Consider the following 14,554-nt stretch of genomic DNA (forward strand, 5'->3'; position numbering starts at 1 on the left):
ATGGATGCATGTGCTAGCAGGCAGGCGGGTGATCAGTATGGCCATAATGAATGAGGCATTGTGTGAGGCATTTAGGAGGTGTCTGCTGTATCTCTGAGGATCAGAGAGGGATGAAAGGGATCAGAGAGGTGCATTAAATTGCTCAAAGTCATACCAGGGTAGAGCTAGAATTTGGATGTGGGTTCGTCTGGTTGTAGGTTCTCCAGTACCACACTGAGAAATATGATTTGGCTTTCTGGGAAAGAGGCTTTCTGGGGATACTTGGGCAGAAGGAGACAGGGGTTGAGAAGTTACACAGGTGAGGGAGTTATTAGGTGATTCAGTGCTCTAGCTTGAGCCTCATAGGCTCTCTAGCCTAGCTGAGATCAGCTCAGGTGCCAGTTTCCTGTGGTGAAAGGAAAGCATACTCATTGCAGTGCCTTTGCATGTCCCTGGAAACTGCGTGAGGATTTTTGTCTGGTTCTAAGATTAAAAGGTACCTCATAGAGGGAGGAGGCCCATTGATGGACCAGAACTGGAAGAACGATGGAAAAGCTGAGGGTGATGTCTGCCCAGCAAGTACTTCCCCTGCTTGGATGCTGAACATCAGAATTGTAGGAGCAGCCACATGAAAAATGAGGAAGCTGATTTTGGCCATGGTTCTGGTGATGGGAAAGGAAAATGAGGGAAACTGAAAGGTCATGCCAAAGTTTCAAAGAAGGCATGACAGCTCTTTGGACCAGCTTCAGGCAGAGCACTTGCTGCAATACTATCTGCCAGACAGCCAGCTACTTCTGGGTAGACAAAGGCAGCGTCAATCCCCAATCCTTTGAGCTCATCTCTTTTCAACTTGCAGTTGGATCTTCCCCATGAACAATATTTTGGAGGTTTGGAATGGATCTTTGGGTTGCAACTGTGTTTTTTAACTAGATGCCTAACTTAACTGACGAATCTTCGGAATGTGCTGGGAAGATTTGAACTCCGATGATGAGGCCACATTTACTGCAATGCTGACTAATGCACAGCATCACAGGATGGTTGCAAAGTCATTGCAAATGATTTTAAAGTTCACAAATAGGTTAATCCAAGCACTCGTTGCTTGAGATGTAATCTATAAAAGGATTTGTGCTCTTTCTGTGTTCTCTAGAGTGATGATTCCAACACATTATCTGGTAAGAGGTCAAGGCTCTTTTCCCTAGCCACTCTCTTTCTTCTCTCATTCTGTTAGTTCCTTCTGAAAGGAAAGAGAAGCATTTCATCCCTATTGTCAGCATCTAAGCCACAATGCCTTCTGCTTACATTGCAACCGCCAGAGTGACGCTTTGTAAACACTCAGTCTCGGTCCTGTGTAAGTGATTGCTAAAGTGGATGACAGGAAATACTTCAAAAATGCTAACCTGGACAAACAGAAAGTTTTAAAAACAAGTACTAGCAATTAAAAGAACAGAGAAAATTAAAATGGTAGTTTCTTGATGTGGAGGACATTGAACAGTGTCCTTTATCTGGGACTGAATAAAGACCATATATTTTGGGTCTGAACAGCTCAGTCTGGCCATTGGTGATCTCATTACATCGGGCAGTTTAGCCAGAAGAGCATTTCATTAATTATATTCATCAAAATAACATGCTCAGGAATCTGCTTCTGTACTTGGAGAATAACCCTACTTTATAAATGAACCCACTTTATTTAGCACAGTGTATACACAGTGTGACTGATTGTCTCCTGGGTGCAAGAGGTAGGTGAAATCAGAGAGGAGGAGGAGGGGCAGTGAGCATTCTGATTACTTGCTGGAAAACAGCAGCCAGGCAAATGTGCTAGCACTCTGCCCCTCATCATCTAGGAAAACGGGACTCCACAGCTTGCTCCGACAGAAGTGCTCAGCACTAATGGGTCCTGGGCCTGTAATCCTCCCAGGGAAAACCCAAGTCTGCCCACTGCTGCCAACATGGACAGCTGACAGGACCTGCACTGGCACATACACTCCAGCAGACCCTTCCTAAGGCTCTGAATTCCTTCAGTCTTTTGACAAGTATTGAATGGATGGCTCCTCCCTTCACCTTCTGTGGTGAGTGCTGGGGATAGATTTAGGAGAGAGTTCTTGTTCTCAAGGAATGTATACACTCCTACAATAATCCAGCATTTATGGAGTAAGTGGTAGGATGAGGAAATGCAGTGTTCTTTGAGAACACAGATATTTACTTGGGGGTGGGAGCAGTGGGTGTGGTTAGTTCTTGGCACTCATTCTTTGGCACTCACTGTGTTGACCACTGCTTCTGTATTTGCACACTGTAAGTTCTAACTGAACTATGAATTTTGGGAAAAAACATTATCATATAGTTTCTCTCTCTCTCTCTCTCTCTCTCTCTCTCTCTCTCTCTCTCTCTCTCTCATTTCTTTCTCTTTTTCTCTTTTGTCTCTCCTCTCCATTTTTTTCCTGTGGCCATCTTTTCAAAGTTAGTCCATAGAATCAAGACCAAGTTGGTCACGGCAAGCCCTGGGCTTCAAAGCAGGCATGGAGAGGACTGAATCTGGGGTAACACTGAATTCCGATTGTCAAGTCAGAGGCAGGGATGCCCAGGCTAGTCAGAATTCAGGGCACAAAGATGATGGTGGTTCAGAGGCGGGCTGGTGAATGAAGAACCTGGAATTCCAAGAGGACTGCTGAGGTAAACAGAAATAGAAATAAGGCAGAGAAGTGACCACTGCCAACAAGAACTTGTGGTCACAAAGGCAGCTCCCTGGCCCACTCAGGCAGCCTTATACATTGTGCTGGGAGGAACCTGTCTGAGAACAAGCTCACTCGGGAGCTGAAGGTGGGAGCTGGGCAGGGTTGAATTTGGTGAGGAGTTTACAACAGAAACAAGGGCAGGTCTGGCACCTGTCTAGATTTAGTCTGAGCCATGTTTTGTTTTGTTTTGTTTTGTTTTGTTTTGTTTATTTACTGAAGTGTGGATCCTAACAAAGAAGACCTATTAACTGAGGGAATTCAATTTTGATGTAACTTCCAAGAGAGGTCAGAATGTAAGAAACATCTCGTTGGGACGCTGTGCTACGGACTGGCTCTCATCTCAATTTTCTTCAGTTGATTTCCTTCCATGTTTGAAGAGAAAGGAGGTGCGGTTTGTTCTGTCACATGGAACTGCGATTACTCACCATGGAAGGATGCCCCCTCGAGACTCTGGCAAGAGCAGAGGAAATATCTTTTACCACTAGCCCCGAGGAATTCTCATGATCCTGGTTTCCATTTTGGTCAAAGCTGAGATGAAAGGACTTGATGTAGCATTGAGGAGAATTCTAATTTTGATCCTGAGGAAGGCAGAACTGGATGAAAAGCTAAGCTACCCTTTTCTCTGTTCTGTGAATGCAGAGGCATATCCTGTTTCAAATTGAGGAACTATTGTGAGTTAAACATCTGATTCAAGTCCCATCTCTAAATCAAAACTTCTGTAGATAAGACGAAATAACTGTGAGAAGGGATTTTTTTTTTCCCCCAAATGAAGTGTTGTTAGGTAATATTGTATGTCTACTGCTTTAATTTGTTTGAGCTGCTATAACAAAATACCACAGACTGTGTGGCTTATTGACGACAGAAATTTATTTCTCACAGTTCTGAAGGCTAAAGTCTGAGATCAGGGTGCTGACATGGTTAGCTGAGGGCCCTCTTCTGGGCTGCAGACTTCTTGTTGTGTCCTCACATGGTGGAAGGCGCTGGACTTTCTGTGGAATCTGTTTTGTAAGAGCATTGATCCCATTCATGAGGACTCCACTCTCATGACCTAATCACCTCCCAAAGGCTCCACCTTTAACACCATCACCTTTGAGGGTTAGGATTTCAGCATGAATTTTGGGGCAGACAAACATTCAGACCATAGCATCCACCTTCTTTTTGGCTTTGTGTTTTTCGTAATAATTTTATAAATGAAATTAGGAATGGCAGGATTCTTAGAGAAAATTTCCAATTAGTAAAAATGAGACAACTTATTTGGGGTGACCATGGACATTTCCACTTGAAAGATTCTTTTTTATGCCTCCTTAGTTAGAGCCTCTCTGATATATGTAGCTCCGTGAAGTTTACTACTTCTAGACAGTATTCTTTAAAAACTGAAAAAAAATTTAAGTGTGGAAAAATCTATATAACATGAAAGTTACTATTTTAAGCATTTGTAAGTGTACAGTTCAATACTGTTGTGAATTCACATTGTTGTGCAACCAATTTCTAGAGTTCTTTCTTCCTGCAAAATGGAAACTCCCCATTTATCTCCCCAGCCCCTGGTACCCACAACACTGCTTTCTATCTCTATGAATTTGATGACTCTAGGAACCTCACATAGGGGGAAACATACTGCAGTTGTTCTTTTGTGACTGGCTTATTTTACTTAGCATAAATGTCCTCAAAGATTTGGCATTTTTAAATTTTTTCTTTAGAAAAATGTTTCCTCTTAACATCTGAGGGCTAACCTGTTTAAACTTCAGAAAGGTTAAAAAATATTCTCTAAACCTGGAAATGTTAAAAACAACTGTGTATCTTGGAAACACCATACTGCTATAGCAGAGTTGACCATCTCAGAGGTGAAAAGTCAGATGGACTGATGCCTCCTTAGTGAAGAAAGAGGGGTCATGTTAAGTGGTGTCAGCTGGGAATCGCCTATACAACAAGGAGCTGAGACTGCAGACCGGCAGCCAGTGGCAGGGGACGCTCTACAGATGTACCGTGCTCATGGGTGGGTGCCCGTGGTCATGCTGCTCTCCTGAGGCTGCTGCAACAGCTGCCAATGGAGTGGAGCTGGCAACAGCTCCGGAGGGAGACATCTGCCTGGCTGTTGCCTGAGCGGAAGAACAGGAAGCAGCTGCACAGAAACAGAGACAAGGACAGGAGCAGAGATACTGAAAGAATATCCTTGAACTCATTGCATGCCCACCCCCAAAACATGGTGCCCTCAGGTTGGTCAGGGAATACTAAGGGAGTTGTTTTAGTCTGGTCTTGGACAGAGAGGTTTGTGCCTAAGCAGCTGCCCAGCCATGTCACACAAATGCTGGAATAAGGAGGGGCTGGTGGGGACCCCAGGCTGTTCATTTCACAGATGTGGTCTTTAAAAGCTCCTTAGAGTTTTCTCATGTCTCGCAGCTGTGCAATAATCTCCAAGAACCGTGACAACATCTTTTTCAAAGAAATATAATTTGCTACTGTCAATAACACGGATTTCCCACCCCAAAAATCCAATGTGTTTTCTCGCTATTTATCAAATCTTTTACACTCCGATGACTAATGGAAAATACAATGGCAATTTGTTATAGTTTTGGCATTGTTTGCTATCAGAAATGACACTGGAACAAAGGAGTAATCAGTTACAATTGCATTCACAATTTCTCTCCTGAGGGAGTACACACACTCTCATACCAATAGGACTTGAAACCACAATATGTGTAACATTTATAAATTATCTTCATAGTAATTTTCACTTTAAAACTCTATGTTCCCATCCATCAGTTCATTTTGGCCTCACAAGAGTGTTAATGATATTGCTTCAGTTAAATAGGAAAAGCCTTAAAGGAGAAATGGCTTGTCAAAGGCCATATAGGAAGTCAACTGGAGCTAAGATATAGGTTTCTCGAGTCTTAAACCAAAACTTTTTTCACTAAACTATACTTGAGAAGATGTCAGAACCATAGAAAGAGATGATTACTTTCTTTTTCCTGTTGACTGGCAGTGCTTTCCTCCACTCCCAGCCAAAACAATTCTGAGATGTTGAATTAGTGATTACTTAAAAATCAAGGGGACATAATTATTAGGTTGTATTGTATAAAACTACAACCTTTTTTAAAAAATTAAAAGTCAAATATCAACAATTTCGTGTTTCAAACTAATTGATCTCTCAGAATGTGTATAGGTTACATGTCCCATGCAGCATTAAACTGGTCTTTTTGTTGGTTAATTAGGCCCGTTGCTTTCCTTTCAATTTTATTGCCCCTTGGTCTGAATGGGCCAGTGGCCTCAGATCATTATTTTAGTGGCCTCCATAACCAAATTGAGCCAATTATAGAGGCAGCAGGCCAAACTGTGCAATGAACCCCAAACAAGGCAATTCAGGGTTATGTAAATATGACTCACACATGGCCAGCCAGCAAGAATTTTCAACAGGTCTAACTGGCTCCTTGTTACTGCCCATTTTGCCTGAAAAGTGAATTAAATCAGTATTCTTTTCCTTTCATCTGGTGTAAATACATGTGTTCTGGTGAGTGGGAGACAGCTGATTTCCAAGGCTGTTACAGGGGGTGATTAGAAAATCAGAAGGGTATCTTGGCCGAATGTCAAGAATAAAGGAAAGGGCAGTGAGTCAAGTGGCTAAAGAGACACACATTAGAGTCATTCATTTGTGCCGCTGCGGAAACTGGAAACTTGCACCACTGGCTGGGCTTCCCACCATCTGGAGTGAAATCAGAACACTCCCACCAGAGATGGATGGGCTCCAAGTGGGGACAGGCTGGCAGAAGGGCTGTAGCCACACTGCAGGAAAATAGAGCATCCTGCTTCCTGAGGATCACAGAGTAACGAGGACCACGCTCTCTGCGTTTCATTTTTTGTGAAAACCACTTGATATTGAGCATGAAATGATGAAGCTGAAAAGCCCCTGGTGCTGCTGCTTTGGAAAGGTAGTGTTTTTAAGGTGCTGCACCCAAAGTTTCTCATGTCCCTGTTTCTGGCAGTAAGGGCTTCATTTTCCCTTTGCACTCCAAGTGGGTAGAACGCTCAAAAGGTTCTGTGTGAGGTTGAAGAATCCTGATTCCCACAGCAAGATTATAGACCCTGCAAGTTAGTTAGGAAGGCTGGGGCAGCGGTCCACAATCCTAGTACAAATGCTGCAGAGCATGGTGGAGGGAAGCAGACTTCCATAAAGTTCAAGCAGACTTCCATAAAGTTCATGATAGTGCTGTACTGGGAAGCCAGTTCTCTGGAAAAAATGCAAAACAACCTCGATTTGAAACGTCTTCCTATTTCTGTGTTGTAAAAATACTCCCACTGTGGTCAATTGCAAACCACCAATAATTAACAACCAACTCCAAAAATTTCTGGTGTTTAACAATCTCTTCTGAGCCTGTACAAGCCGACTCAAATGCAGCACAACTTGATGGCTTAAAATGAATTGGGCAAATGCATGAGCCAAGGTTAAAATATAAAGATTTTGAGAGAGAAGTGAGTATCTCAGGTAGACCCATTCCCTCTCTTACCTGCTTCCCTCCCTTCCTCCTAAATTGTCCTAAGAGCACTGCTTTCTTGATAAATTACCATTCAAGGCCAAGTGCCCTGGTCCCAGGCTCTGTGTCTAAGCAACCTGACTCAAAACACTGTGCTCCTTCATCACACCCCTGAAGCACCCTGTGCCCATGATCTTCCTAGAGAAGTACTCACATACCTATGCTTGCTACACTTGCAGGTGATAAGGCTACTTTCTCCCTCCAGGGCAGCTGGGGTTCCTGAAAAGGCTTTTGCTTGTCTCCTAGAGGGAAGCTGTTGAGGGGCTGTCACATCACTGGAGTGTTGGAAGCCAGCCGACCAAGTCAAACCGGGTACCTGAATGGGGGAGCGGGGACTGAGAAAAAAGAGAAGACAGACAGGGTGCAGGAGGGAGAACAGATCTCACAACTGTCTCTCCGAGTTTATTTCTTATGCTTCTTTTTATACATAATCAGTTCCTTTGTGTATCTCAAAATAACATAATAAAAGTAACATCCTGAAGATCGAGGTACAATTGACACTTCCTTTGACACTCCCTTTGACACTCCCTTCAACACTCCCTTTGGCTATACTTAATCTTCTTCTTCCTGGAATTCCGCAGAACCAGCCTTTTCTTTTTTATGCAAGCAGGCCTCCCAAGATAATCCATGCACTCTTTTGAATTTGGGGAGCTTTAGCTCCCTACACTGGAGCATAGACTGGTCTCAGATATCTTTCCTAGTGTGCCCCATACATAATTTAAAATACCCATCTCCATGTGTAGAAATTCAGTTAAATTGTTGGAAAGGTAAAACTCAGCTTTTAGGTAGGATGGGTATATTCAGAAATAAATTCATATTGACTCCAACTGAAATAATTTGGCATCTAATGATAAATTTGTCTTCCAATTATGCAAACACTAGGGCTGTGTCATCTGTATTTTGGCAAACACACTTTTTTACCTAACCCTCAGGTTCCTCATGTGCAAAGATGAGTAGCAGAAATGAACTGAGCTATAAGGCATCCATCTGTTCTATCCTTCCTTGCTTCTGGGATTCTATATGGTTTTCAGTCCCTTTAAAAATTTGATTGTTGTTTTTTATACTCCTGGGACATCTAATATCTTTGCCAAACATCATCATTTACCTGTGCCACCAATAAAGCACTTTTTTTTTTTTTGCTAAATAAACTTGGGGGGAATTCTAGGTTAAAGTAGCACTTTAATGAGCATTGTCTTCAGAATCTCTGATATTATAGGCTACATCATATATCTCCAAAAAAGAAAATTTAATGGTTCATGTGTCCCCAATTTTTTGGCTTCAACTCACTTTTTCCTCAGGACGGTATATTAGTCTTCTAGGACTGCTGTAACAAAGTGCTACTAATTGAGTGGCTTATAAAAACAGAAATTTATTTTTCACAGTTTTGGGGACTGGAAGTTCAAAATCAAGGTGTTGAAAGTGCCTGCTTTCTTGGAAGGCTCTAGGGCGAGAATCTGTTCCATGCCTTTTCCTTAGCTACTGGTGTTACCAGCAATTTTTGGTGTTCCAGGGCTTATAGGTACATCACTTCAATATCTACTTCCATCATAACATGTGTTCTCCTTGTGTGTCTCTGCATCTCTTATGATAACTTCATAGACACCAGTCATTGGATTAGGATCATTCTAATTGAATATGACCTCATCTTAAGTTGATTACATCTTCAAAGACCTTATTTACAAATAAGGTCACATTTGCCAGTACCAGGGATAAAGACTTCAACATATTTTTTTTGGAAACACAATTCGACCCACCACAGACAGCTATTAATATTTCCCAAAACTGGTACTTTGATGAACACATTTTGAGAAATGCCGTCCCAGAAACTTGAAATGTAAAACCGTTACGTTAGCGGTTTTTTTTAAAAAAATGTGATATCAGGTGGTTTGTACCCTTTGATGAGAAAAAAAAATCTTTATTTGTACTATTTCTAATTGAAATTTAGCATTTCCTTCACTTTCGAGTGTAGGCAGCAAATCATAGTAATATCAGTAGTACTCGTGACTTTGCCACCAGTGAAAGTCAGATATTTTCATCTCCCATTATAGTTATTGCAAATATCTTGGGATATCATTCATACTCATCACCATTTCAAAATCTTTGCGCTTATTAGACTTGATGCTAGATCTTGTTATTTAATATGTTAATAAGGAAACACATAATGCAAATCTTTTAATATTTTGTTAACTGTATTTCAATTGATTTCCTTTGTAATCCTTTATGTTTTTGTTTACACATTTAAAAACACTATTCTGAGATGGAGACTATTGGCTTCACCAGATGGCCAAAGGCATTCATAGCCCCAAAAGTTAAGAACCTCTATTCCCCAACATGGCCTTTGGTATGTGAATAACCTGGCTTCCATAAAAGGATTTAACTGAGAGACACACACTAGCAGAATCCATTTTTACAAATAAAGAATTAATAAGTAGGCCAAACACAGATATTATAAAACACTTTATTTGGAAATAAAATGCCCAGTTAGAGCAAAATGTAAAAATGAAGTACACACAGGTACAATAAGGTATCTTATAAATAATTTTCAATTATTGTCACTCTGTATTGATTATAAACAGCTCACATTACCAAGGAAAAACTTGTTTAGATATCAGGGTATATTTGGAAACTCTCTATGTATACATTAGAGTATCTAAATAATTAACTAGAAAACGTGCACTCCTTTTTATGTGTATTCAAATGTATAAAATAGTTGAATGTATTCAACTCTACTCCTTGTGAAGACCTCAAAATACTGGGTTAAATCTCTGAGCTTCATGAACAAGCATGGTCACATTTCAGCTCAGAGTCTTGGCAGAGGTCACTGTGACTGAAGATTTCCCAGGATGTGTCACCCAGGAGCACTTTTGCCTCATGAAAACACAAGAGTACAAGTTAAAAGGTTGAATTGCAGCCTGGCTCCATCTCTGAACAGTTATGGAACTAGGTATGTTGCCTAATCTTCTGAGCCTCTGTTTCCTTATCTGTGGTAAATGGAGATACTGGCGTGTGTCCTGCCTTTCTCTCAGGGATACTGGGAGATTAAATTGAGAGAATCAGTGTAAAAGCACTTTGTAAATTGTAAAAGTGTTGTATAAATATAAAACAGAACAATTCTTTAATTTCATGTGGCAACGTCAAAATGGGTATAAATTGATAGCATTCTCTTGTATTACGAGAAGAAAATCAGCCTGTTCCTTTTGTCCTTTCCCTCATGGACGCTCAAACCCCGGGTCCACCATCAGTGCCCAGAAAGGCATCGGTGGTCCCAGTAAGACTGTAGGGAAGCAGGCCTGTGATGTTGCTAGGCTTCCATTTGCCTCCTTTGTCTCCTCAAGGTGCCCCAGTGCCCTCATCACTCTCCTCTTTGGCCAGGTCCTCTTTCATGTGCTTCCCCAAACCTTCAAGCACGGCTTGTGCTTTCCGTTTTCTCTGTCCTTGGGAATGCAACATCCTGTAGACAGTTCAGATAGAGTGTGGTCCTCACCATTACTGCACATTAGAACCACGTGGGGAAGATTTACATTGTACTGATACAGGTACTTCCACCAAGATGACTACATCAGAATTTCTGAAGGAGGGCCTGGCTGTCAGTATTTTAAAGACACTCCAGCTGATTCGAATGTGCAGCTTGGATTGAAAACACTACTTGGGTGTTGCCTGGAGGTTAAACAGAAAAAGGAGTTCTCTGTTCATCTGTTAACCAGCCATGGTGTTGTCCTTCCCATAGAGCCTGTGGTTTAACCTGAGCAACTTTCTTAGCAGTCTTCTTAAAGAAGTGTTTCTTGAGGGTCCCCCAGTACACCTCACTCCAGGCCCATATCATTTCTTCCATCAAATCTCACATTCTTCAGGAGTGTTATCCTTAGTTTTCAGATGAAAAAGCTGAGGCTCCATCCAGCTGGGAGGGGCAAAGCAGTGGTTTAAGCTGAAGCCATGCATACTTACTTCCCCAGAGCATGGCAGAACCTTTCTGATAAATAGGCCTAACCTGCTGAGAAGTGCAGCTGTACCAGGGCCCTGTAGCTCATAATGTATGCCTCACCTCCATCTCTGCATTCTGCTGTAGTAGGAAGAGGATTTCTTAGTTTGGAAGGGAAGGTATGACTTCTGCCCCCTTGATACCTTCTCATGGCCACTGTTCACCCCACTGCTCTGCACATTCATAAGGAGGAATGGGGTGGGGACTGGGAGTGGGGGACCATACTTGAGAGGGCAGGCACACAGCCTTGCAGCCTGCAAGAACATACATGACTCAAGAGCGTTTGCTCTGTACCCACAGTCTTGTGTCTTCCTCAACCTGGGCCCCTTATCTAGTTTGTTACATGGGGCCTGGAATCTATCCTGCTTACAGCCCAGGAAATTTCCCAAGAGGCTATTGCCCTGTGGTAAGGCTCTGACTTCCTGAGTTGTAGGCAGCTGCCATCATGGTGGGATTTTAAAGGCCTTATAAAGCAACCCTTCTCTTGGATCCTTACTGTGTTTCCTAAAGTTCCCAGCTTAAAAGCCCCTCCTTTGCCAAACCATTACACCTCTAAGAGCCCTGCATTGAAATGTTTATGCCCTATGAGGTTCTATCCATTATCTATTATCTGATGTTACTCCACTCTAGAGCTGTGACAAAGCATGAAAGGACTCGGGTTTGGACTCTGAGCTCTTGGGAAAATTGCTTAGCTTCTTGAGAATCAGTGTTCTCATCAAAGAAATGAAGATGTTTGTCTTTTCCTCACATATTTCTACAGGACTGTAGTTGGGATCATTGGAGATAATGGACAAGAAATTGATTTTTTATACAGCCTATATGACAATATGGAAGATAATTTCATTACTGTTATTGGAAAAACATGTATTGGCTTGCTTTTCAGTAAGGCAGCTGGCTGAAAGTGAGGGAGATGGGGAGCACATCACTTCCAAAGGGGCAATTTTGGAGAAAAAGATGCTATTTGTGGAGGTCCCATTGAGGTCAGGTGCTGCAGTGGGAAGCACCTGAGTGTAACGTCCAAGTCTTGAGAATCTAGAGAAGACAGCCCAAAAGAAGAGAGAAAATTAAGTGGAAAATGTAAGATAATTTCACTGATTTCACATTTTGTTAGGCACTAGCTCAGCCCACCACTGAAATAGGTGATGAGGAAACAGCAATCCCTCTACAAGCATTTCAGACATAGCAAAGCATAATACAGACCGGTAAATGGGGCAGGAGGCATCCTAAAGGAAAACAGGAAACAGGATGTACAGCTGGGTCTGGCCTCCTTGGGGGCACTGGCTGACTAGCACAGGGAAGCCCCTGGGTGTGGTTACTGAGGAGCCAGTAGAACATCTGCCAGGCCCAGCACCTGGGCCTTGGGAAAGCTGACTTGTGCAATGGAGTGGGGTGAGGGCAAGATCAACCCAGAGCACTTTTTTCTTTGGGGGCCTTGTGTCCTTTGTGATTAGAGGAGTTTGGGTACCTGCTTTCTCAGGTGCACCTTCTGTGGTCCAGTGGATACAGACCTGGCTGTGGTCCAGGCCCCACCCTGATTCTTTTCCCAATAGACTGTGTGGCTGTAGGCAAGTCACATCACCTCTCTGGGCTGTCCTGTCCATTTTTTGTAAGATGAGGAGATTTGCTTAGATGACTTATAGGATACCCTTCAGCTTGGCATCAGGCTGCTCTATAATCCAAGACAAGTTTTTAAAGAACTCAAGAAAAAATATGGCATATATGGCTGGGGCCTGTGAGATGGGGGTTTGCAAGTTTTCTACAATTGTAGAATCTTTACTTTAAAAGCAAATACTAAAAAAATAAATAAATAAAATAAAAACAAATACTGGAGTATGGCATGCCTCAAAAAATTAAACAAAAAATTACAATACGATCCAGAAGTTCCACTTCTGGGTATATATCCAAAAAATTAAAAGCAGAGACTCAGACAGTTACATACCAATGTTCAAGCAGTGTTATTCACAATAGTCAAGAGGTGGAAACAGCCCAAGTGTCCATTAAAGGATGAATGGAAAGAAAATATGATGTAATACAATGAGATATTATTCAGTCTGAGAAGGAAATTCTGACATATTCGATAACCTTGAAGACATTATACTGAGTGAAATAAATCCGACACAAAAGGACAGATACTGTATGATTATATTTATATGAGGTACTTAGAATAGACAAATTTATAGAGACAGTAGAATGGTGGTTACCAAAGGCTAGGGGACAAGGAAATGGGGAGTTAATAGGTACAAAATTTCAGTTTGGGATGATTAAAAAGTTCTGGAGATGAATAGTAATGATGGTTGCACAGCAGTGTGAATGTACTTAATGTAACTGAACTACACACTTAAAAATGCTTAATTTTATGTTATGTATATTTTATCACAGTAAAACAAAAACACTGGAATACTTATGTGTTAACATTTTTAGTTTGGTGTACAAAATAATGGTAATAAAGCATAATCTGTGCTGATTTGTAAACATTTTACTAATTAAATAAAATCAATCATTGAAAAATGAATTTAAAAATTAATTAAAGTGAGAATTACTAAAAATGATGTTTGTATACTATATATTAATTTAAAATATCTAAGTGAACGTTTATTTACCAATCTTCACAACTTCTTTTCTGTGAACAGGTTTGCTGAGTGGAGTTCAATATAGTCTCCCTTGCATAAAAAACATGCAAGATATATCATTTACAAATTCTAGTTTCAGGGTTTTTAACATGGAATGAGATCTTAGAGACAGATACTTGTGAATAAAAACAAATGCAGAATTCTTTTAGATTTTTTTGTCTCTTCTCCATTCCCAGTTCTCGTATAATTGCATTGCCTCACCTATTCCATATCTCTATATCTATATAACTGTCTATGTAAATACATTTAAATTACTAATCTTCATAAAGTTTTCCTAAAGTATTCAATGTACTTTGCTTTGCTTTACAACCAACCTAAACAGGCTTGAGGACAAACAAGTTTGTAAGCACAGAACTCAACGAGAAGGAGCAGAGTGTTCACTACATCTAAAATGAGTGAAAAGATAATCCATAATGGGGAGAAGATATTTGCAACATATCGACTGACAAAGTACTAGGATGTCAAATATACAAAGAACTTAACAAAATCAGTAAGAAAAAGAAATAACTCAGTAGAAAAATGGGCTTAGCAACTGGTCAAGTGTAAAAGCAAAGAGAAAATCCAAATGGCTAATAAACATGAAAAGAAGCTTAACTTTATTAGTAATCATGGAAATACAAACTAAAACCACAGTGAGATACCATTACATAGGAGATAGGTAAAAACTAAAAATTCTGAAAATATTAATGGTCAGTAAGGATTTGAATCAGC

This window comes from Pteropus alecto, unplaced genomic scaffold, assembly GCF_000325575.1.
Source record: "Pteropus alecto unplaced genomic scaffold, ASM32557v1 scaffold121, whole genome shotgun sequence".
In the NCBI taxonomy this organism is placed as follows: domain Eukaryota; kingdom Metazoa; phylum Chordata; class Mammalia; order Chiroptera; family Pteropodidae; genus Pteropus; species Pteropus alecto.